The 26,714-nt window shown below is 36.7% G+C and overlaps 1 long non-coding RNA gene across 3 annotated transcripts in view; it reads left to right on the forward strand.

Annotated features, from left to right (window-relative positions):
* LOC143644879 (uncharacterized) overlaps window positions 1-26,327 on the forward strand; it is a 49,589-nt gene extending 23,262 nt beyond the window's left edge. Inside the window, exons 1-3 of one of the 3 annotated variants that reach the window (XR_013156922.1) lie at window positions 21,375-21,484; window positions 24,473-24,631; window positions 24,719-26,327. This is a non-coding gene — a long non-coding RNA (uncharacterized LOC143644879). Of the gene's footprint in view, window positions 1-21,374; window positions 21,485-24,449; window positions 24,632-24,718 lie in introns of those variants that run through there. The other 2 variants (XR_013156921.1, XR_013156923.1) reach the window with 2 other exon arrangements.
* Window positions 26,328-26,714: the final 387 nt, after the last annotated feature.

Here is a 26,714-nt window from a genome sequence, read left to right on the forward strand (position 1 = left end):
CATTCCTGTCACATGGAAACATCCTCTCCTTTCTCTTCCACGTCCCTGGACTTTCAGTTTCTCACTCCTCCGCACAGTGCTGTCTTCATAATAGGAGTAAGACCCAACTCATTCAGTTGGATCACGCTTCATTAAAAATAACATCTTCAGCAGGTTTTAAGAATTGATTAAGAACATGGGCTATTTTTTCTAGGTTATATAAATCAGGTTGCCACACCTTCCTATCTATTCAGCCTGATAGGTCACAAACAGCACCGGGGAATGGGTGGAAGGAGGTCCAGGGAAGTGACACTTCATCATCTCCCTTCTCTTCTGCTGGTTTCCCAACCTGTAGCCCAGACAAATTGTGGGTAGGACAAAAGAACAACTACAGCTTTATATTATATCAAAACCCAAGTGTCATGGTACACCAAGAGTAGATATTTTAATTGCTGAATGACTAAGAAGTGACAAGGAAAACCATGAAAATTGCCTGGGATCTAATTAAAGGAAATTAAAAGAAAAAAATAAAATTTGTTTTTTACTTCATCAGCCCAGTCAGTGACATCTCTATCGAATCTTCTGTGACTGATCAATGCCATGTCGGGTTACATTGAGTTTTGGGTTATTTTGCTGACAGTTGTAGATACTCTGATTTCCTTTAATAAAGAAAAATTATAATCAGACAAATCAGGACTATGACATACATAAATATATCAAAAGGAAAACAGCTTGCTTGTCTACACAACTGTATGTAATCACATTTACTCCCAAATTGGTCTGTAATGTTTCTACCCAGTCTTCATATCTCAATCCCAGTTTTCCTGAAAAATGAGATTCATATTGAGCAATTAGTATCTTCTGGAAAGGTTGCAAAGATTCTATTGCTTCTATATTTGACAAATGTAGAAAGAGTTTGTTTAGGAGACAAGGGTATCCTTTGAAACCTTGTGCATATAGATACGTAATCACACGTATGTGGAGCTCCTCAGCAAAGCCATGCTGCCTGCAATAGCTTTCTCTTCAAGTGTAAAAGCTCAGGCTCTATCCCTAACTTTGCAATTCACCTGCTGCATGGTTTAGGCAGCTCCCTTCATCAGTGTGAGCGTTTGATAAAAAAAAAATTAAGTTTCTGACTTCTGAGAACTCCAGTTTGCATGTGAGTGTAGCAAAGGTCCCCTTTCATACGTGTTACTGTAAAACATTTCATCATATCTAGGACAGCCACTTGAACTGAAACCACATGGTTATGAGTGTAATTTTCCAATTAAATAGATAACTGTGTACCTGTCAACATCATCAGTATATATTCATTCTTAGATCTATGACAATTGTATTGTGATATTTCACACATAGCAGATTATCATGTAAATAGAAAGAGAATAGAGTGTGTTAAAAAATAACTATTTGGAGGTCTTAAATAAGTAACAATAACTTTTTGAAAGACCTAAAGGCAACAAGTTATTTTTATCTCAGCGATATCATCCATCCAGTTTGATTTATTTTTTGGGTGGGAATGGGAAGGAAATGAAATGATTGTTTAAAAAACTGATAATCAGAATTGGCCCGTTGTTCTGATGTTATAAAAGCATAATTTATGTTACTCTGAGGGGGATTGTTCCTAATAAAGGACATTGATCCACAGAAAATAAGTTAACTGAGAGCTGTACAAGCATAAAAGGGCTTATTTACCTAGATTTTTTTAAATGGTGCCATAGAAAACAATCTTAAAGATGAACAATCTTTTATCTTCTACATTTAAAAAGGCACATCAAACATATCTATACCAAGAACATTCATAATTCTTAAAATATGCCATTTTAAGTTTATGACAGAAAAAAAGGGAGGAAAATGAGAACACTCGGGAGAAAAAATAAAAATAAATTAACATGTATGTTAGAGGACACTTACAAGGAGGTGGAACAAGGGACTCCTGTGTTCATATAAGAAGTTAGAGGAGAAAAGGGAAAGTAAGATACTAAGAAGACACACAGGGGTGTGTGTGTGTTAACATGCAAGCTATACATACTTTAAGACTGAGTAGAGAAGGAGAAATAGATAGCTATATTCCATCATTATTTCAAAGAATAACAGCTCTTTATTGCAACTGTTTTGTTTTTACCCTTATAGGAATACATTAAAAGACTGATTTTTAGCCCATTGTATTAGTTAGGGTTCTCTAGAGAAACAGAATTAACAAGTAACACTCGCAAATATAAAATTTATAAGTGTCTCATGTGACCATGGGAACATGGAATCCAAAATCCTCAGACTGTGAAGCCAACAATTCTGATGGAGGGTCTGGATGAACTCCACAGGAGAGACTCACCAGCCGAAGCAGGAAGAGAGCCTATCTCTTCCGAGTCCTCCTTGAAAGGCTTCCATTGATTAGACTGAGTATCACTCATTGCAGAAGACACTCCCCTTGGCTGATTACAAATGGAATCAGCTGTGGATGCAGCTGATGTGATCATGATTTAATTCTATGAAATGTCCTCATAGCAACAGACAGGCCAGCACTTGCCCAACCAGACAAACAGGTACCACCACTTGGCCAAGTTGACACATGAACCTGACCATAACAGTCCACCCCTTGTCAACTTGGCACCTATATATATCACCTTAAACCATACCTAATTTCTAAATAAAAAACATTAAAGCACACATTTTTTTCTTTCACCTAACAATACTCAACTGTCCTGCATATAATTGGAAACACATTAACTCTTTCCAGTAGGGTGCAAGTCCTTGGGTAATACTCATTCTTAAACTTGATATCTTACAACTTAAATAGTATAACAGGCACAAAACAGCATCACAGTTCTCATTTCTGTAACTGATCACATGATCGTAATTCATATTTATCACTACCTTCTTCCACTACCCATTCCATTTTCCCTTTACCCTCAGCAAGCACTTCGGTTGGCCATGGTTCTTTGTCTGATGGGGTGACCCAAACCTTCATTCCTGAACTTTCAGACCCATTGGTAGTCCTGCCTGGATTGTGTTGTTGCAGTTTTCCATTGATTTTAATCACAGGGCATGGCAGTACTAATATAGGAATAATATAAGAATATAGGGGATCTCTTATATTCCAACTCTTCTTTACCTCCATTGTGTAGTTGCAGTCCTATTCCCCCTGATAGTCAGGGTCAATCACCCCAGACAATAATGCAATCCCCTTATTTTGGCTTGTTGATCCAGGGGCATGAGTAGCCCAAAGTGACTATGTGGTCACTTAGATTCTAAGACCATGTGGTCTTAGATTCCAGTTCAATGGAATCATTGTTGTTTCTCCTGGTGGAAGGACTCTCCCTTGTGAAATTAAAACCTGTGGACCAGGAGAGCTCAGGGTCGCAGGGACAGGAAGCAAAAATTTTCCTAGTGGATCACTAGGAGTAATAGTGAGTGGTGCCACTCCCAATTCCACCCCTTGGTTCCTGGACCCATGGATCCTGACTATGGGAGAAAGAGCACCATACAGTGGACACTGATTCAGAGCATATACAGCTTCCTGGAGAACATTACCCCAGCCTTTCAAGTTATTGCCAACTAGTTGGCACTGTAATTGAGTTTTCAAAAAGCCATTCCATCTTTCTATCAATCCAGCTGCTTCTGGATGATGGGGAACATGGTAAGACCAGAGAATTCCGTGAGCATGTGCCCATTCCCACACTTCATTTGCTGTGAAGTGTGTTCCTTGATCAGAAGCAATGCTGTGTGGAATACCATAATGATGGATAAGGCATTCTGTAAGCCCACGGATGGTAGTTTTTGCAGAAGCCTTGCATGCAGGAAGAGCAAACCCATATCTAGAGTATGTTTCTATTCCAGTTAAACAAATGGCTGCCCCTTCCATGAAGAGAGTAGCCCAATGTAATCAATCTGCCACCATGTAGCTGGCTGGTCACCTCGGGGGATGGTGCCATATCAGGGGCTGAGTGTGTGTCTCTGTTGCTGGCAGATTGGGAACTCAGCAGTAGCTATAGCCAAGTCAGCCTTGATGAGTGGAAGTCCATGCTGCTGAGCCCATGCATAACCTCCATCCCTACCAGCATGACCACCCTGTTCATCAGCCCATTGGGCGATGACAGGAGTTGCTGGGGAAAGAGGCTGACTGGTATCCATAGAACAGGTCATCTCATCTACTTGATTGTTAAAACATTCCTCTGCTGAAGTCACCCTCTGATGTGCATTCACATGGGAGGCAAATATGTTCATGTTCTTAACCCACTCAGAAAGGTTTATCCACATACTTCTTCCCCAGAGCTCTTTGTCACCAATTTTCCAATTATGGGCTTTCCAAGTCCCTTACCATCCAGCCAAACCATTAGCAACAGCCCATGAGTCAGTATACAAACGCACCTCTGGCCAGATTTCCTTCCATGCAAAATGAACAACCAGGTGCACTGCTCGAACTTCTGCCCACTGGGATGATTTGCCATCACCACTTTCCTTCAAGGACACCCCAGAAAGGGGTTGTAGTACTGCAGCTGTCTACTTTCAGCTGGTACCTGCATATCCTGCTGAACTATCTGTAAACCAGGCCTGAGTTTTCTGTTCCTCAGTCAATTCACTGTAAGGAACTCCCCAAGAGGCCATAGCTCTGGTCTGGGAGAGAGAAGGTGATGTGACAGGAGTAGAGACCATGGGCATGTGGTCCACTTTTTCATGTAACTTATTTGTGCCTTCAGGACCTGCTCTGGCTCTATCTCATATATATATGATTTCCATTTTACAATAGAGTGCCGCTGTGCATGCCCAATTTTATGGCTTGGTGGGTCAGACAACACCCAGCTCATGATAGGCAACTCAGGTATCATAGTAGCTTGGTGATCCATGGTTAAGTGTTCAGTCTCTACTAAGGCCCAGTAGCAGGCCAAAAGCTGTTTCTCAAAAGGAGAGTAGTTATCTGCAGCAGATGATAAGGTTTTGCTCCAAAATCCTATGGATCTGCATTGTGATTCTCCTATAGGGGCCTGTCAAAGGCCCAGACAACATCTCTATTTGCAACTGACACTTCCAGCACCACTGGATCTACTGGATCATATGGCCCAAGTGGCAGAGCAGCTTGTATGGCAGCCTGGACCTGTCACAGAGCCTCCGCTTGTTCAGGTCCCCACTCAAAATCAGCAGCTTTTCTGGTCATTCGATAAATGGACCAGAGTAGCACACCCAAATGAGAAATATGTTGTTGCCAAAATCCAAAGAGACCAAGTAGGTGTTGTGCCTCTTTTTTTGTTATAAGAGAGGCCAGATGCAGCAACTTATCCTTCACCTTAGAAGGGATATCTCAACATGCCCCACACCACTGGACACCTAGAAATTTCACTGAGCTGGAAGTCCCTTGTATTTTTGTTGGATTTAACTCCCATCCTCTGACATGCAAATGCCTTATCAGTAAGTCTAGAGTAGTTGCTACTTCTTGCTCACTAGGTCCAATCAACATGATATCAGCAATATAATGGACCAGTGTGATGTCTTGTGGGAGGGAGTAATGCTCAAGGTCCCTGCTGACAATATTATGACATAGGGCTGGAGAGTTGATATAGCCCTGGGGTAGGGCAGTGAAAGTATATTGCTGACCTTGCCAGCTGAAAGCAAACTGTTTCTGGTGGTCCTTACTAATAGCTATTGAGAAAAAAGCATTTGCCAGATCAATAGCTGCCTACCAGGTACCATGGGATGTATTGATTTGCTCAAGCAATGATACCACATCTGGAACAACAGCCACAATTGGAGTTACCACCTGGTAGAGCTTACAATAATCCACTGTCATCCTCCAAGACCCATCTGTTTTCTGCACAGGCCGAATAGGATTGTGGAATGGGGATGTGGTGGGAATCACAACCCCTGCATCCTTCAAATCCTTAAGGGTGGCAGTAATCTCTGCAATCCCTCCAGGAATCCAGTATTGCTTCTGATTTACTATTTTGCTTGGTAGGGGCAGTTCTAGTGGCTTCCACTTGGCCTTTTCCACCATAATAGCCCTCACTGCACAAGTTAGAGAGCCAACGTGGGGATTCTGCCAGTTGCTCAGTATGTCTATACCAATTATACACTCTGGAACTGGGGTAATAACTACAGAATGTGTCCAGGGGCCCACTGGACCCACTGTGAGATGGACCTGAGCTAAAACTCCACTGATCACCCGGCCTCCATAAGCCCCCACTCTGACTGGTGGACCAGAGTGACGTTTTAGGTCCCCTGGAATTAATGTCACTTCTGAACCAGTGTCTAATAATCCCTGAATATGTGATCATGTCCTTTTTTCCCAATGCACAGTTACCCTGGTAAAAGGCCATTGGTCTCCTTGGGAAAGGCTTGGAGGAAGATTAGCAGTATAAATTTGTGGCAATGTAACAGAGTTCTCCCCCAAAAGGACATGGCCTCCCTTTCATTCATGGGGCTCTAGGTCTGTAAACTGTCTCAAGTCTGGAAATTGATTAAGGGGCCATGACTCTGCAGTTTTGTAATTCAGGTTAAACTTCTGTTCACATGACCTAGAACTCTTGTTTATACAGCTCGAACAAGAATTTAGTAGCCTGCCCTTCTATTATATTTCTAGGTACCTCATGATTTACTACCCAATCCCACAAATATCTGCAAGTCATATGATTTTGACTTCTGCTTTGAGTTTGCTGTCTATTGTAATAGCCACATCTGCCCTGTCTTTGGCTATTAAGTGCTGCCACCTGGCTTCTGCCAACTCGGGATCCTGTCATCCCCATTGTGTTTAAGGATTCCAGCTCAGTGACAGCAGTTTCTCCAGTAACATCTGACCTATAGAGAAGTGCAACTACAGAGCTCTTCAGGGATGATGGTGCTAGTCTCACAAATTTATTTCTCACAGTTCTGGTAAAAGGTGCATCCTCTGGACATTCCTGGGGTGTAAGAGCCGGCTTTGCATAATAAATCCACTCTAACATTCCAATCTTTCTAAAATAATCATGGAATAACATATCCATTTCTTACTAGTGACTTAAATATCCTTTCTAAAGTAACTCATGAAATAAAATAAGATGAAAAATAAGGCATTAAGAGGTGCAAGGGTAGTTCAGTAGAATTCTCACCTGCCATGTGGAAGACCTGGCTTCAATTCCTAGCCCATGCACTTCCAAAAAAAGAAAAGAAACGCAGCAAATGGTGCTTCAATAAAGGGATGCTCACATGAAAAAAGAATGAAATGTTTTTGAAATGTTGACCACGTTATACAGCATACGGGAAAAAAAAAAAAGTCATTAGTTCACCCAAGGCTCTAACCAGAGATTATCATGATGCAGTGGGGAGAAAAAAAAGAAAAAGAAAAAGACCTGTACTGAATTCCAGGCTCTGGCTAAAGGAAACCCTGGGTGCCCTCAGGCAAGTAGTTGAACCACTCTCTGTTTCCATTTGTTTTCCTATCACCTGGATTTTAAGAGAAGACCTACTTGTAACAAAATGCTTTCTATACTCTTTTCCAGGTTTACCTTTTTCTTGTTTTGAGAAAAGAAATGCTGCTCTACTAAAACCTGAATTAAGAATAACATTGCCACCACAGTGCCAGGCCTGCCACTTCAATGATCTGTATCATAAAAAGTCAATATAAACATTCAAGTACACTTACATATGTATACAAATACACAAACAATCAATTCTTCAGCCTTTGTACAACATGTAGTTATGCAGGAAGGAAGGGAGAAACAAAGCTTCACAAAATCTGAAGTGCCATTTTTATTTAATTTTGTAATTCACTTAATGATGTTTATTTTTCAGGAATATGCCTTTCTGAAATTTCCACATAAATTAGTATTAAAATGTACTTATTCTCCCTAGAGACATACCTGCTGATAGGAGAATTACAATTTTCCACATGTAACTGGGAATTAACTACATATATATATATATATATATATATATATATATATATATAATGTAAAATTTACTGTGTATGGAAATATCCACAGAGAAAATGCCTCTTGTCTATTCATCTTAAATATGTGGGCAATTTTAGCATCATTTTTTTTCACAATAATGGAGATTTATAAATCTCATTACAATAGTATTGTGAAACCATTGCAACATCCCTTTTACCAGCCCCTAGCACCAAATTTTTGTTCAATCTGTGTGTTCAAATAAAGCAAGCTATAGATCTCTGGAAGCAGATGGTAGAGCTTCTTGTTCGAAAACAAACTAAACTAAAACTGCTGCATTTCAAAAACGATGCAATGTTTTACATTAGAAAGAACAAAGCCACTGACGTTTTTTAATGGAATGTACTGTTCAATAAAAAGGTAATTCAGATACAAGCATTGTAGTATATTCTTAACACATAGGGAAACTTACTGTCAGCTCCAGAAATATCAAAATGCTTGTTCTCAATTTTGAACATTAAATTCATACAATTTGTGTTGTTGCTGTGCACTAATTAAAACAGTATTTATATTACTTATTATTTCCCTGATGCACACCAGTAAATATGCTTCTTATAATATACCAAGGTGATATAGAACCAGCATACTGTGGCTCAGAACAGAAACTTTCAAATCAGAGGGATTGAAATCAAATCCCGACTGTCCCCATGTGCCTAAGAGTAAAGAGAAAATATTATCCTTAGCTTTTATGTCATCATCTATACCTCCACCATGTGAGGGATTAACAAAATATAGCTGTACAGTACCTCCCCCCCAATACCTGGAAATAATGACACTCAGTAGTATATATTAGTAATAACTATTAATTTTATAATCTCATTTATATTACCATTAAGAATGCTGCAGTTTTTTAAACAGACAAGTCAACAGACTCTTCCATGTTTCTAGGTGTAAGTTAAAGAATTATTTATATTACAATTAAGAAAGAAATGAAACTAAACTATATTGAGAGCCAAGTGTGTGTTAGGCGCAATATTTTATTGTTTAAGCATTATCCTTATAGAAAGTATGAATTTGCAACTATTGAAATCTAGAAGAAAATACTGGGTTAACAATCTAGTAGAAGCTTAGAACCTGCTTCCTTGGGGATGTCTGTCAGCATGAAGTAAGTCAGAATTTGCATATGACTGTACAGCAATGCTATGGCTAAAACCAGATGCTGAACGAGAGGTGAGCTAGGGCAATGTCACACGAAGCACCAGAAGCAGCTGGTACCCAGATGGGGATGGAAAGTACGAATGTGCAACCTCACTTCTAGGGAATATATTATGTCACATTTATTTGATACTTCAAATCAAGTTAATGTGCTTCAAGCTTCCACTTGGTTTATTGGTAAGAAATTACACCCTAATAATGTTGAAGCACCCCACCTGCCTCACATGCCCATATAAAATCTTGTTGAGATCTTTTATGTAAGATATCCAAAAAGAGGAAGAAACAAGTCAACTCTCCATATTTAGATATTTTATTTTTAAAATTATACATATTAAAAATATGCTTTCCTAAGAATTCACAAATTCATCCCATAGTTGGTCAAACATGATCCAGAGTTATTACAAAAACACTCCATTTGTGTCATAGTATTATACTGAGAATAGCTGTTTTAAATCATTAGAAATAAGATAGCAAGTTATGGGTAATTCTTTATCAATTGCCTTATACCATTTAGTCAAATAATCAGAGGCACATTAAAAACCCTATACAAGATTTAATAATGTTTTGCAATAAAATGTCTTTGTCTTTCATAAAAACTACCTATCAATAGACTGCAGTTGCTATACTAGTCTCTCCCTTGACAGAAGATGACTTTGAGGTGCGTGAACTTTTTACTTTAACCCTTAACTGAAGCACTATTCAAAATCAAAGTTTATGTGAGAAGATCCTACTGTCTTGTGAAGACATCTTCAAAGACATTTAAAAACAGTGTATCTCCTTCCACTTTACCCCCACTGCTAAATGTATTCCTTTGAGAATCTAAAATCCATTGAGATTAAAGTCTCTAGACTAGTTTACTTAGAAAAGCAACGGATGCATAAAAATAGTAACTTCTTATATAGATTGTCTGCAGGCTCACTAACTCCATTTCTTCTGCTATTTTCCATGTAGGAAATCTATTTGGAATGTTAGAATGTGAAGGTCTTGATTCTTTTTATTTATTTATTTTTTGAACTCTTAATATGGAGATGAATTTCTGACTCAGGGAAATGCTGTCAACTTTGAATTTATTTGGCTTCTTCCATATACATTCCTGTGAATCCTTAATATTCTTGCTGAGTCTCTTGTGGAAATATATTACTTATTCTGAATAAGGAGTTGACACTCTACTGCAACTCTACATCAAAATCACTTAATTTTGATAGATAGGATTGAGGAAAAAGACATGTTTACTTGAAAGATCAGCTTTCTAAGCTAAGCATTTGTTTTTCTCCAGTGGATTCTTTCCTTTCTCTAGTCCATGAAGCAAAGTGAGAAAAATAAAATAGAAAAACATTCTACAGAAAAAAGATTTATTGCTCTATCTGGCATATTGTTTGCTATTTGGACTAATTATGGAAACATAAATCAAAATTAAAATGATCAAAATATCTATACATATTTCTGAAGAGGCCCAATGAGTCATGTAGTGTAATGAGCTTGGAGAAAAGGAATATTTGCTTAATACTCAGATGTACTAGAGTGCCCCATTGTCTATAGAGTGACATGCTCCTTAGAGCACAGTTACTATTCAATATTTCTACCAATATTTTTGCTAGGATAAATTTCTGCTCATCTATAGTAAGATAGATGGATAATTAATAAGATTGGATAATTTATACTATAAAACAGGAGACATTTGTCCCATTATCTCATTTTCTAAATCTGTCCTTAACTATTTACCCATTTTTTCACAGATATAAAATAGTTGTGGAAATTCTTCCATGTTTTTGTGCCCTGAACAGAAAATATATCTTAAGGAGTCAGTGTGAATTTTAGGCCTAGAACTTACTTCTTGAATTTGACCAAGTCATTTGACTTCTCTGGCTTTAATTTCCTTAATTTCTATAGTAGAGACAATACAACTGCCCCATGTGCCTCTGTAGAATTTTTTATTAAGTGGAGCTTCTTCCATAAAGTATAACCTGCTCAACAGATAATAGCATGCAGAAATCTGTGAGCCACATGGTTTGAATGACTCACACACAAGAAATGAAAAGGTATAACCAAATGGTGAATTGAAATTTTAACAAGTCACCAAAATACAAAACAATAAATAAATCACAAAGAAAAATTGCCATATACAAATTAATAAAGGAAATTGACCTGATCTGTTGTCATGACTCTTGGAGCCCTCAGGCGGAACAAGGCTATAAAAATGAACTAGAGAACAGAAGCTATTCCACTGGAGAAAGTAATCGGTGGGCTGTGAATTCCCATCTACTTCGAACTGGAGAGGAATTGTCCAATCTTTTACTTTAATCTTAGTGATGGGTTCTTTCATATAGTTCGTATTTCCTGCAGCTGAGAATACCAAGGATTGGTAACTGAGACATTCTGAAAAAATAAACTGAGTTAAAGAAAAGAGGGAGCTGTGCTGGGATCAGCTTAAAGTCCCCGTATTTGTTATGGGCAAAAAATTTATCGGTGGATAGCCACATGAAAAAAAGTTAGATACATGTTTTTGCTACTTCACTATACAAAAGGGCTTCCGAGGAAAGTGAGAAATCCCAGCATCAAGAAGCTGGGGAAGAATATAAAAATCTTTGGAGCTGAAAAAATTAACAATGGACAGGCTGAAATAGAGACTCTTTTACCCTGAAAAAGAGCTCAGCAATAATGCCCAAGAATCATTTTTAAACACTAGCCTTGTGCAGAGTTCAAATCTAGATTGAGATGAACTGGTTTAAGGAAAACCTTTTCTATACTCTTATTCCATTACCCACCTTAAGTATCCTCTCTGACCCATAAGGTTCAGCACTATTTTGAAACGCAGAATGGAGGAAAGGAAAAGAAAAAGGAAGCAAAGAACCATCCAACTTTCCCAATACATGCCATTTTCCCACCATACATTTCCATTTGGAATCAAATATAAGCTGTGGGAAGCTTTATTACCAGATCAACTCCCAGTTTGTAACTGATATTCTTTCTGTGCATTCTATGTACTAAATAGAGAATGTGACCACAACAAAGTGATTACTGGAATGCCATTTTCTTGCAATACTTTTGCCCTGTGAGTGTAATTTAACAGAAGAGTGGACAACCAAAGAATAAAGCTGTGTTTTGATCATGTCACAGGCCATGTGTGAACAACATTTTTTATGGTGAAATAAAAAAAGCAATAGAAGCAAATCCAACCTTTATTCTTTCACTCAAATGATATTAAATGGGATTCAATTTGGATGTTGAATTCTCATGGTGTCTTTTCCATTTGTCCACTCACTTTTCTCTTTTGTCTGTTGTCTAACAATCCATGTTCTCTAGAATCTCTAAGTCATTAATCTCTTACTTTTCTTACTTTCAAAACATATCTCTCTACTCCCAACACAATGGGTTTTACTGCACTTCTCAAATCATTTTCTTTTGTTTCATCATTGTGTATGTTGACCTAAATTCTTCCACATATAATTCTCTGCCTACCATTTTCCCCTACCCATGATTAGATTTACCAACAGTGAGAATTCACATTTGCACTTCAGAGCGGAAATTAGTGATGACAATATTATTTATTATTTCTCAATTTATATCATCCTCATGTAACTTTTGCTTAAGTATTTCTTAGCATCCAAGCATCCTCTGTAGCTTGCTGGCCAATAGCCCACTAACGTAGGACTCCATTTGGCACACAAAGACAGAGCAATTTTCCCTGGGTCACGGGCATGCTGTATTGAATTCTGAATAAGAATTCTAGTCACTGTCCACCCTGTCAAACGCTTGTTCTAGTCCTATATATAAATGTCAGCCTTTTTGGATTTTAGTCAAAAAATGACCTTTATGGCAGCCCTCGTCAACTGAAAACTGGCAGTGTCTTTTAACTCTGAGCCTGTCTCTCCTTGTGTGATTTTCGAGGCATATTCCAACCATAGGTTAAAATCAATTTATCTGGATTCTAGCTTATTAATTACCTCCAACTTCTCAGGTCTTTCTGCTGCTGATTCCTATGCCGGTTGTTCCAGTACCTTCCTAATTATATGCCTCCTAGCATTTCCCTCTTCCCCCAGCTGATTGGCTCTGCATAAAGGGAAGCCAGCATTGCTTTTGAAGTACCTTCAAAAGATTGAATGTCCTTCTGTTGATCAAAAGAAAGCTTGTAAGCATTAAAATAACTTTCTAAACTTTAATGTAATTTAATTTGCATGCTAATAGAATAATCAATGTGTATAATTACTCAAGGGGACTTCGTTTATAAATAAAAAGAGAGTGGAAATTATTTCCCAATCCATTTCCCCAGTTTTCCCTTCCACTCCCTCTTCTAAGTTTAGAAATTTTGACATCACTGAATAAATAAAATAAATGAGTTTTGACATCACTGAATAAATTTAGTTCTCTGCATGGACCATCCAGTCTCAAATAGCACATTTCCCATAATGGAGAGAAACCGAACTGTTTATCATTTCTGGAATCCTTAGATTTTGAGGGGTCCTTCCAATAATCATCATGTCTCATTGAAGCACCAATTCCATGTCCCATAATTCAATAATGTGGCTCAGGCTTAGTGAAACAGAGGAGGGTTATCATGTGCCATGGACCTGGTTGTCTGTCACATGGACTCCCCCACCCCCTCCTCCACTGTGACTCTATTGAAGCTAAACCCTACACAGTTTAATCTTTAATTGATATCACCCTCACGAAGCACTTTTTAAAAGCAAGACATCTATTCAAAAGGATTTCTGTTTATATATGTCTCTCAACAAATGAATTAAAGAGGATCCTAGAGCTAATTCCAAGGATATATTTCCTTTATTTAATTTTCTCAACCCCCCTATTTTCTAGAGATTCTCATTTACTGGTCCCTGCACTGCCATTGCTCTAACCTCCTCCACACCACCCATGAGATATAACCCCTTTACAGGCTTCCCACATTCCCAATTATCACAGCTCTTCAGTTGTAGATTAATTTAATCTTCCTTTCTAAAGCTTCCAGTTTCCTCTCAAATTCTGTATTTCTCTCATCATTCCTTTATTTGGCATCACAAAAGGCAGCATATTTTCAGAGGACTATAGGTAAGGAGAGAAGAAAGAAGATAGGATTATCTGTTAGTGTTTATTCATTGGTGTGCTGATAATAGGGGAACTGAGTGAATATTTCTACTTTTATTGTCTGCTCACAAAAACTATACCACTCAAGGAATATAGATTATGTGCGGGTGTGAGGAGGTATGTTCATTGCCTCAATTAAAATCTATACCCAAATGATCTTATTACCACTACATATTGGAAGTCTAAAACTCATGGATTTAAAGTGCTTCCGTATCAAGTTAAATTTAAACAGTACTGTAATGGTAGGAGCCAATGCCTTTTCAATACTTTTCCATTCAGATTAATTTTCCAAGATAAAATGCATATTTCTATTTCATTGATTATTCTATTAGCATGCAAATTAAATTACATTAAAGTTTAGAAAGTTATTTTAATGCTTACAAGCTTTCTTTTGATCAACAGAAGGACATTCAATCTTTTTTCCCAAGTGGCCCCTCCCCTCATGGGTCTGGAAATACCTGGGAGTTAACTTACTTACTCATGCTTATATTTTAAATTCTGCTTTAGTTTTTTTTCCCCTGTAGGCAAAAAGAGAAAACAGATGTGCCCTTCCAGCCTTAACTCTTCAACTTTTGCTCTCTAAGCTAGCTGAACCAATGATGTGAAATTTTCCTATTATTCTTAATTCAGGGTAGACTGCTATGACAGTCTTCTTAGAAGTGAAGGGATGCAATGTGTGTGTCATCTATTATTTGAGAACATTTAAATATGTTATGGAGAACAAGAGAATCAAATGAATAAAAGAGGAAAAACATGTAAGAGATTCTCAGAAAGGATAGTAACTAAGCAAGCTTCTTGTAAGAAACAGGCAAAATTCCTCAGATGTTTGAAATACAGATAGAAAGTTGTTAAACTGTGAGCCATGTCAGATGCATGTGGGATAAATGGAGGGTTAAGTGTATTCAACATAGTCTAAGGGATAGAACAAATGTTACTTACAGTTCAAAATGGATGGAAGGACCAAGAAAGCATCAAATATCCCTGAATCACCAATATTCATGGGAGTCACATTCTTAAGACAGCCCTGCTTTTGAGACACACCTTTTGACCTCGTATATCTACCAAAGACAGAGTCATTATTCTGAGAATGTTATCAGTGAGTTATAGCTTTGGCCAGTCTACTTGCCTTTCCAGATAACTCAGGGCCCTGAGCATCTTTGCTAATCTTTAGATCTGACATTGAAAACACACTTTTGGAGAGGAAAACCAATTCAGCCAAGAGAAAGACATAGAAGAAAATACTGCATAATCCAGGAATAGATAGTGTGCTTTTCCCCTCTCATCAGAAATCTATCCTAAGTGTATAAACTGACTCATTTCTTTTTCTTTGCTTTTAGTTTTACATTTTAGCTGAGGGGTATCAACTCCTCAGGATTTGAGTGTCTTGATTTGAAGAAACTTTCTGTAGCAAGAACTCTAAGATTGTCTGCCCTAGTGTTGGCTAGCAAATATTTGGTGACTGAATCTCTCCAAGGTAGGGTGGGGTGGGGGAAGCGCTGCTATGCAGCTTTCGAAAATTTCAATCGTATAAATACTTCCACCGTGGCCAGTTTTAAGCTGCTGTAGAGAACCTCTAACTATGAAGTTGGTGGGGAGATTTTCCCAGTCAGTCGGTACTAGTCAGGTTTAACACCTCCCTGGCTGCATAGTTGTCACATGACTCCAGTGTGGGTCAAGTAGGCAACTATTATTTCACAGCCCAGTATCCACCTCCCCTTCCCATTTCTACTTATATCCTTACTTTCTTAGCAATGCCATATTTTGATACTTGGCCTGCACTCCTATCATTCTAGCTACTTAATTTGTTTCAGAATGGGCATTGTAATTTAGGTCAAATTCATTCAGTACAATAGCATTCCGCTAGCCACAGTGGTCAAGGACAGGAAACATGACCTAGGATGATCCTTCATTGGATCACTTTGATCTAAGATTGGTGAATTTTAGAGTATTTCATGCCAATACTGAAAAACTGACTTTTTTGTTCTTTGCTGAGTATGAACTGCCACTATAATGAGGAGAAATCCTGAAAATGTTGCATTTATAGTAGGGTTGTAAACAACCCAGGTAAAGAGAGATTGATACTGCCAACATCATACGAGCCCTAGATTAAGCTGCACCTAAAGCTTAACCCATCTCCCATATTTCTTAGTTATGTATACCAATTCATTTCCTTCTCTGCTTAAATAAGATCGACAGTTTCTCTATTGCTTATAGCTAAAATAACCCTAAAGTATACAAATGTCGCCTTTCTAATTAGCACATCTGTCCTACTCTTAAATGTTTGTATTAAGGTCAGCTCAATGTCAGTAGACATTATTTCAGGGATCTCTCTGTTTTTTCTCATTAACCTAGCTCAAGTGAGCCTGCCTGAATTGTTATTATTTACTTTTAACCTCAAAGGGAATTTCATTCCTCCTTTTGCCTATCCCAAGCACTGAGGTAATCGGTAGCCTAGGACATCAATGAACAAATACGCATAGCGGTATGGATGGAAGGGCCCTCCCCAATATCAGTGAATAGCATCATCCAAAATCCATATGCTGCAAAAGTGCTACTCAATCCAACTTCCCAATAGTGTCCAAGCACTAAAACTGTACTTAGATAAAATGTTCTGTTACATCGATGAATTATTATTTTTTAATCAAAATATAATTTAAAGTATGATTTAGGCTTAATATATATATGCATACACATACTTTTTTTCTTAGAAAACTATTGTACCAATGCTGTCCTACAAATATAAAGATTAGCACTTTTTCCTGGCCCACCATATATAGTAGGGAATTGTAATGATCTTTACCAACACCTGCATTATTTTCAGATATTTTGATCCCATGACTTAACTGCCTGCATTCTACCTCAGGGAAGAATTTAAATCCATACTGGACTTGTTGGAAATGCATCTCAAATTGTTTCCTGTTTTTCTTATTAAAATATTTAGACTATTTCCCTATTCCAAAATTGGAGACTTTATTCACATTTAACTGTATAATTCCAATGACCACTAGTTTCCAAGAATCAAAGTTCCTTTGTAATTCATTATTCATATCATCTTAATGCCAACATTATATCATTATGTCATTCTTCCTTAAGAGAGTATTATCCTCAGATTTTCCAAACTTTGATTCTCAAATTATTCATAGTATTGAATTAAAAAAAAATTAAACTAGGTCAAATAAATTCTCTCCTGCTGTGGTGGATTAAATTATGTGCCCCAATTTAGACAGATTCTTAACCTACATTCCTGTGAGTATGAACCCATTGTACCTAAGACCTCTTGAAGAAGTCATTTCTAGTTTAGGTGTGGCCCAACTGAATGAGGGTGAGTCTTAATTTTATTACTGGAGTCCTTTATAAACAGAAGAAATTCCGACATAGGGAAAGCCATGATTAGAAGCTGGAAGCCGGAAGTCCACAGAACCCAGAAGAGACAAGAGAGGTCACTGCCAACAGACATGAGGGAAAGATCCAAGCCAAAAAAGCCCCAGGATCAGCAGCACCAGAATGTTATATATAGACTTTGAGGGAATAGCATTGCCTTGCTGATGCCTCAACTTTGGACTTCTCCCAGCCTCAAAAGCATAAAATAGTAAGTTCCTATTGTTTAATCCAACCTATTGTGTGGTATTTGTGATAGCTAAAAAAATTAAGACATCTACCTAACATGCATATGTGATGCTCTACTTTAAGCAAGTAGTAGATTAGCAAACTACTGATTGTTTAAACAAGAAAGATTTATTTCTAACAAGAAGTGTGATGTTAGGTACCTACAGGGTTGGTTCAGTAATGCCAAATTCTCTGTTTTGGCATCTCAGTGATTATTTTGCCCTTGTCTTTATAGTTAAAATGTAATGAAGTCGGTTGAAATGCTCTCAAAGTCAGTCTATTTTCTTGTGAAATGAAAGGTTAGGTCAGAAAGGGTTTATGAAGTAATCTCTTTCTTGGAAGTCCCCTGAAGGTAACCCGTATATCTCATTATCTAGAAGTTAATGACCACTCTTAGCTATAGGTATTGAAATGTGAATTGCTCGATTTCTTTGTTCATAGAATGAGACATCTATAGAGACAGGGTCTGTGGGAATGGGTTTTGGCTAGCCAATCCACTCTGTCTTTTACAAACACTTTACAATTCACATATCAAACTAAACATATTTTGGAGCTACTTAATCCTACCAAAAGCTCTTCTTTGAAAACTGATTCAGTGCAGGAAGTTATCCACAAAAGCTAGGGAATTGTCATGCTGAAATATCTACTAGAGCAAAAAGAGTCTCCTCTCAAATTAGAAATCTTTATTTTCATTACTCCAATTTTACTCTGGTAAGTGCCTTCTGAAGACCTTCATAAATATATTTGAATTGCAGTGTACCTCTCAGAGACCTAATGCAGGCTACATTTCAGAAGGTTTATCTGTATGATAAAATGGATCATTATGTTTTTTAAAATTGAGGTAATTGTAGATTCACATAAATTTTAAGAAATAATATATATCTAGAAAGAGTGAGATCCCTTATACACTTTACCAGTTTTACTCCAATGGTAACAATTTACAGAATTATAGAAGTGCAATACCAAAACCCAGTAAAGAGACTGTTCTAGTTTGCTAGCTGCCGGAATGCAACACACCAGAGACAGATTGACTTTTAATAAAAGGGGATTTATTTTGTTGGTTCTTCAGAGGAAAGGCAGCTAACTTTCCACTGAGGTTCTTTCTTACGTGGAAGGCACAGGGTGGTCTCTGCTGGTCTTCTCTCCAGGCCCCTGGGTTCCAACAACTTTCCCCGGGGTGATTTCTTTCTCCATCTCCAAAGGCCTGGGCTGAGCTGCGAGTGCCGAGATGAGGAATGCTGAGCTGCTTAGGCTGTGCTATGTTGCGTTCTCCCATTTAAGCACAAGCCAATTAAGTCAATGTCACTCATTGCAGCAGACACGCCTCCTAGCCGACTGCAGATGTAATTAGCAACAGATGAGATTCACCTACCATTGGCTCATGTCCACAGCAACAGAACTAGGTGCCTTCACCTGGCCAAGTTGACAACTGAATCTAACTACCACAGAGACATTGGTGCAATCAAGACTCACAACATTTCCATCAGTACAAAGATCCCTCATGTTGCCCTTTTCTAGCCACATCCAGTTCCCTCCTGCCCCAACCCCTCTTTACCATGGCAGCTATAAATCTGTTCTAGATCTCTATATTTTTATCACTAAAAAAATGGAATCAGAAAGTATGTAAACTTTTTGGTATGGCTTTTTCATGCTGTATAATTCTCTGGAGATTCATCCAGACTTTTGAACATTTCAACTTCATTCCTTTTCTTTGCTAAGTAGTGTACCAAGGAATGACTGCACCAGAATATGTTCAGCCATTCATCCTTTGAAGGATATTTGAGTTGTTTCCAGGTTTTGACTACTGAGAACAAAATTGCTATAAACATTTATGTGCAGGTTTTTGTGTGAATATAGGTGTTCATTTATCTTTTATTTATCTTTTCATTTATCATTTATGCAATTTTTCAGTCATATACTAGTCGTGTGTTAACAAGTTTTTCAATAAGTTGCCAAGCTGTTTTCCAGACTAGTGCACAATGTCTGGGGGTTCCAATTTTCACTATCCTTGACAGCTTTTGGCATTGTCACTCTTGTTTTGGTTCATTTTGTTTTAGTCCTGTGGATCGTATGTACTGATATCTCATTGTCGTTTTTATTTCTCTGATAATTAATTACCTGGAATAGTCTTTTCTTATACTTATTTGCATATATCTATATATCTATATATATATAGATATATATCTATGTATCTTTATATATCTATATCTATATATATATATATCTATATATATATCTTTGGTAAAATATGTCTTCGTGTCCTTTGTCCAGTGTAGAAATCAATTCTAGAGCAGGAAATGGTGAATCAAAAAATTGCAGCAATTTGTCCTCACTGGAGTAGTCATTCATTCTGCATTTGAGTTTGTTCTCCCTTCTCATCACGCTTGGTCAACCACACTATTTCTTCTATGCAGGGTTTAAGAATGAATTCAAAGTCTTAATTGTATGAGGCCATGTCTCTCTCTCTTGCATCGGCTCGGTGTTCACTATACCAAGAAGAATTTCAGTCATACTAATTGTCTTGGGTTTTAGTGGGTTGATAAACTGTGTTTTCAGGAAATGGGGGATGAATTAGCTTTAGTCGAAGATCTTACATTTTAGAATTTTATAATCCTCAGCTCTGCTTCATCATTATGGCACTGTTTTTTATTTTTCCCAGGTCTTCCCAAACCAGCTAAAATCAGTGAGTCCATTTCAAACTCCAAAATTTCCTAATATTTATAATTTATTGAAATAATTTTTTAATGGCACAGCTCAAAGCAGCAAACCAAAGTGATAGGATTTTTATAAAGATTACTTTGATCTTCTCACCAAGCAAATTTTCCAGAAACTGGTGAATGCTGTGCCTTTTGGTAAGTTATAAATGAAAGACATAATCTGCATTCATGTCTTCCACAATATATGAGATTTCCCCTCTAAATTTTCCTGAAGAATTTCTGTTATATAACATGGATTATTGGTGAATTGAGGTTTTAGGCAAATGTTTAAGCAAATTTGTTAAGATTAAAATTAATGTATTGAGTCTGTACTCTGGTGATTGCATTACATTTATAAACTCAAAATTGTCTAGATTTTTACCCCTCCCATTTCCATAAGTATTTCTCAGAGTTTTGCCATAATGATTTTGCAAACTTACTTATTTTTGGTGTTTCCTTAGCAATATAACCCGTATACTTGACACAAAATTTTGAATCTTAACTTTTGAATGCTCAGTGTTTTAATTTTCTAAAAAAGAGATCTTTTCAGACTCCACTAAACTGTCATTGTTCCTTCGCAACTTTCAGAATCAAATGAAAGTTTTCTTTCTGATTCCTTCAGTCCTGTGAACATATGAGATTAAAAATGGTCTTACCATGTTTGTGGATTATCCTTGTGTTTCAATTGTGACCTAACTTGAACACTTAGAGATTCAAAACTATTATACTTGTCCATTGCTGGTTGAATTAGGTTTCCCTTGTAATAATTATTGAATTCATACCCTCTTCTTACTATGTTATGTTATCAGCACCTCAGTTTCTCAAAATCTTTCCTTCCTATTAGTTAACAGTGATGCAACAACTAATAGTTTCACCTTTGCAAGAACAGGCTTCCAGGTTTCTATCACTAAGTGAGTATGGAATTTTCACTGTCTTCTATGTTCTAATTCTTATGGAGTCTGTTGCTACTACACACTCCCCACATGAAAGCATAGTGCTAATAAGGGTCCTTGGTTACAAGCAACCGAAACCAACCAATTAACTGAAGCAGAAAAGGTATTTTCAATATTACAGCAGCTCACAGAACTGAGTGGACATGTGATAGATGAGGGGTGACAACAGGGAGGAAAGGGGACTAGGCAATCTATAACAAAACCACATCAAACCATGGATTGCGTCTGGTAAGAATATGTTCTCTGAAATAACCACTAGAAACAAAAACCTAGTATTATGTCAGTATAACTCAGTCCTGTGCTGCCACCACCTTTGTAAAAACTGGTCGCTGGTGTTACAACAATAAGATAAAGTTTAAACATTCCTGCTTCTCTGTTCTGTAAAATATAGAATTCCATACAGTCATACCATTTTGGCTGAGATTATATCAGGTGTGCACACCCTTAGCTTTAGGGTTCTGGAAGAAGAAGTATTTGGGTCTCAATCATGGATAAACTTACCAAATCTAAGAATGGGATTCAAATAATGTGCAACCAAAATAAAGTTTAATGTCTTTGTCTATGTATCTATTTATTTACCCACTCTGTGTGTGTGTCTCTCTCTATGTATATAGAAAGACACATACACACACCAAGTGAAACAAATAAAATTTAAATTTTTTGTATACATGCATACTCATACTTTTATTTATATATATTTATTGTCAAGGATATTGTATAGATTTAGAAACATATCAAGTATGTCAGTATAGACAGAAAGATGGAGATGGATATAAAGAAAAATATAGAAGAGAAAAATATATTGTAAAATATCATATGATTTGTACATTATAAATAATATGAAATTCTTTGAAAAGTGCATGGCACAGAAATGGTGCTTAATAAAGATGAACTAGTATTTACTCAAAGGAGTAAAGAAAAGAAAATGTTTATTTTTCTCTCTCCTTTGACATATTCGTAATTTACTCTTTAACTTTTATTAGTAAATGCCATTCCACCCTCCCCTAGTAAGGGAATTTTATAGAAAGAAAAGGAAATAATGCTTATGGTATAAGTCACACCACTGCTATACATTTCATAAACAAAAGTTCTTAATTAAAAATAGAAATGATTAAGCAGAAAACGCATTAGAACTAAGCAGGAAGTTTCTTTCATTTTAACTGATGTGTAATAATATATCTAGCTGACCTCTGAAAGAATGAAACAAGTGATATCCAATTTTGAGTAAGCCACACAAACATGTTTTGTGTCATATAATAGGAAAACAAAATAATTTTTGGAAGTAAAAATGTATTTTTCAAGGTTTATGATTTTCCTTACTTTGTTCCAGTTATTGATAGCAACCTATATTACAAATGTATTTTAATACAATGAGAAGTTATGAAAGTAATTTCCGTGCATTGTTTATTATTTTATTATTCCACCTTCCAATCAATAACTCAAAACAAACACAATAATTTTGAAAATCATAATACATTATTTAATACAGTTTAATAATGATATATTATACATTTATTATAATTATATTATAATAGTAACTATATTATTACAAAGCTAGGAGCTCTAACACTTAGAATGCCCTTGGTTAGAGATACAGACCTCACTTCTCCCCACACACATTATTACAGTCCTAGCTCCATGGAGAATATCTGTTAGATAGGTATCATGAAAAGAAATGACCATTTTAGCAGCTTATTATTAGCTACCATCTGATGAATAATTTAGAATACAGAAAGGAAAATGTCTACTTCAACAATTGCAATGTATTAGATCATTGGCATTCTGGTTTTGAGAACATGTCTTTCTGTTCTAGCCTGTAGAGTTCAACTTTTTAAATTCAGTAGGCTTCATAACACACATCAGAGTATTAGAATAATTTCTTGCCTTTATGTTGTCCACACGTTCTTTTGGTTGAATGATTTTAATAGAATTGGCCAGTTAAATCTGTCAATATGGCAATTCATTCTAAGAAGTAAAACTTATTGCCTTTATTTCAGAGTCAAGACTAATAAAACAGCCCAATCTATTGACAAGTAGACAAAAAGTAACCAACCATATTTCTGAATTTGATGTGTTTTCACGCAGGTCTATTACTGAAAATTATAATCCCTGCTTCTGTGTGAAAGAGGGAAAATAAAGAAAAAAATAGAGGAAACTAAACTGAAAAAATCCAGTGGCCTGGCTCTCTTTGCTCTGAGCAAAGTCATAAATCCATTTCTGGTAGAGGCTGTAGAAAGCACAGCCTGTTTTCTCCCTTGAGTTCCATGAAGTCAATAAAAATGAGACAAGTTTTGAGAAATGTACTTGTCATGGAAAGCACTGGTTCCAGGTGAAAAACACAGATGCTAAAAACACAGATGCTACTGAAGGATTATTTGTTACATTTAAAGATTTAGAGCTTGGGAAACATGCCAATGTGGACTCAGATTCATAAAAGATCTGGAACTTTACCCAAAATAGAATTAATAATACAGACAATGAAATAAGTTATTTTGGGATAAAAGATAAGTTATTAATCAGATGTTGAAATAATGTTAAAAATTAACAATGGGTGAGAAAAATAAATCTTTCAAATTCATAAGGAGTATTTGATAAATACCTATAAATCGATGGAGAATGACATTTCTGATTTTTAGCCCAATACTTTCCATTTTCTTACTGGAACTTCTCTATGCTGTGGAATTTCAATGTATTGAAATTAAAGATGACTACAGCAATGCTGTAGTTTCACAGTTATAGACCTAAGGTAAACGAGTCCTCAGGAAGATAAACCAGGAAGGTGGAATATCATAGAGTTGATAAATGTTGGTGAGCCTTCCCTTCAGGGAAGTACCAGGTATTCCAGAAGCAGCAGAAAAAAATTACCAGTGGATTTTGCACCCAACAAAGAGGTGTATCCCTTCTTAACAACCTTGGAAGTTGTAAAGGATATGTATTTTCAGGGGAATTTCATATCGACTTGACTGAGTAAAAGATGCATAAAAATTTTAATTTGGCTCTTTAATATCGCTATTCATTCTACAGTGCCTGCTTTGACACAATTCTTCCATCTGTTTTATATATTACAGAGCTTTTTGCTTTTCTTCCTCAGGGAAGCTGTCTGAGGAACTTTCTTCTTTGTCACAAAACATTATACTAATACTATGGAAGGCCAGAATGTTTGGAATGAAAATGGAAACTTCTGACAAGCATAAAATGAACGTTTATCAGAAGACAGAAGGCCAAAGCACCGCACTATGTATATAATATTGTATGTCCAGATACTTGATTTTTGCATATTGGAAAGGTGGAAATGAAATGTGGATTCTGAAATCTTTTTTTTTTTTTGCTGCTGAAGGAATCTGTTAGTGGAAAATCATCTGGATTTGATGCAGCTCAAAGAGAAAGTTTGGTAATTTAGGAGATAATTTCCATCAAACAGAGGCAATAATACGAAGATATCTTTGAAAATCTTGAGAATGGGCATTACCACATATGTCCTGAGGGGGTACCATGTAGTATGAGGATGGCAACAGTTTTCCAGAGAAAATAAAGTCATACCCATAAATGCACTATTCAATACCTCTGAATGAAAGATAATACCTCATTCCCTAGTGCATTAGTTTGTAAGCTGCTAGAATGCGGTATCCCAGAACTGGATTGGTTTTTCAAAAGGGGAATTTATTAAGTCGCAAGTTTACAGTTCCAGTGCCATGAAAACGTCCAAATTAAGGCAAGGCTATAAAATGTTCAAGTTAAGGTATCCAGGGAAAGATACCTCTGTTCAAAAGGGCCAATGGTGTTTGGGTTTTTTTCTCAGCTGGAAAGGCAGGTGGCAATGTCTGCTAGCTTTCTCTCCCAGTTTCCCGTTTCAAGAAGCTCCTGCAGGGGCGTTTTCATCTTCATCTCCAAAGGTCTCTCTGGCTGTGTGGATTCTGTTGGTTCTGGTTGCTCTAAAACTGTTCTTCAAAATGATTGTGCCTTAAAGGTTTCCAATAAGCAACTCCGCCTTCAACGGGCGGAGACACATCTCCATGGAAACCATCTAATCAAAGGTTACCACCCACAATCGGGTGGGTCACATCTCCATGGAAACAATAGAAAAGATCTTACCCAACAATATTGAATGAGGATTAAAGGGCACAGCTTTTCTGGGGCACATAATAACTTCAAACCTGCACACCCAGTAAAAGAGAGAGAGAGAGAGCGAGACCTAATGATAACAAGAAGACTCAACAAAATGGACTTTACTCTATGAAGCAATGGAAAGGGCTCTATTTTCTATCTGTTTTCTGTAATTCCATTATTCAAAATTCTAGACATACCCTATATTTGAGAAACTGACATTGCGTCCTGATCAATCAAAATATATTCTTATAAAATGAATCTGGCTGTACCAATTTTTAACTGGCATGGTTCCACTCCAATATCATGGGGCTAGAATGAAAAAATGACTACTGCACTGGTTTGGTCACTTACGCAGATAACTGTCAGTTCTAAGTTCTTTGAACTATTAACTGTGTGACTTAGGCAAATCTTTTAACTGCTCTGAGTCTTTAAAAAATATTTCAAATTAAAATATATTTACTTAACATGTTGATGGTCAAGGTAGTCATTTGCAAAGGGCTGGTGCATAATGGATTCTCAATAAATGCTACTTTCTCCCTTTTTATTTTATCACACAGCCTGACATTTCATCAACAAGAGATTCATTGCTATTAATAAGACAACCTCATTTAAAATTGAAATGTCTCTGGGAAGGTTAAGACTTTTACATCTTATTTTCAATTAGTTTAATTAGATTACTTTATGCCTCCATCTAAACTCAACCTCCAAAATGAACTACATCATGGAAAATGGATTTTATATAGGAATAGTTGGAAGGTGATTGAGGTGACTTCAGTGCACAGAACTAGAAAGAAATTTCATCCAACTTAAAATAATTGAACTCAGAATTATCAAGGTTAACACTGAAAAAAATTTTCAAATGGAGAGCAATAGCTGCTCCATTTGCTTTTGGATTTATTCTGTTTTTTTTTTTTTTTACTTCCAGGGGCTCTCTCCTGATTATTAGAACATGTTTACTAGAATGGGAGTGAAAGGAAAGGAGAGTACAGGGCACATCTGCCATTTAACACATGAAAAGTATCTCCTTTCCAAGAGCAGAGCTGAGAGTCTTTGAAAGTCTTTGAAATGACCCCCCCCCCAAAAAAAAGTACAAAGGGAGAGAATTTAAGAATAAATTTATAATGAGTAGAAAAACACATATTTTTAAAATCTGACATAAATTTCTGGGTTTGAATAAAGTCCTATCTTGCTTGTTCTCTGAGGCTCCCAGAAATGACCCCATTTTC

This window comes from Tamandua tetradactyla, chromosome 8 (assembly GCF_023851605.1).
Source record: "Tamandua tetradactyla isolate mTamTet1 chromosome 8, mTamTet1.pri, whole genome shotgun sequence".
NCBI lineage: Eukaryota > Metazoa > Chordata > Mammalia > Pilosa > Myrmecophagidae > Tamandua > Tamandua tetradactyla.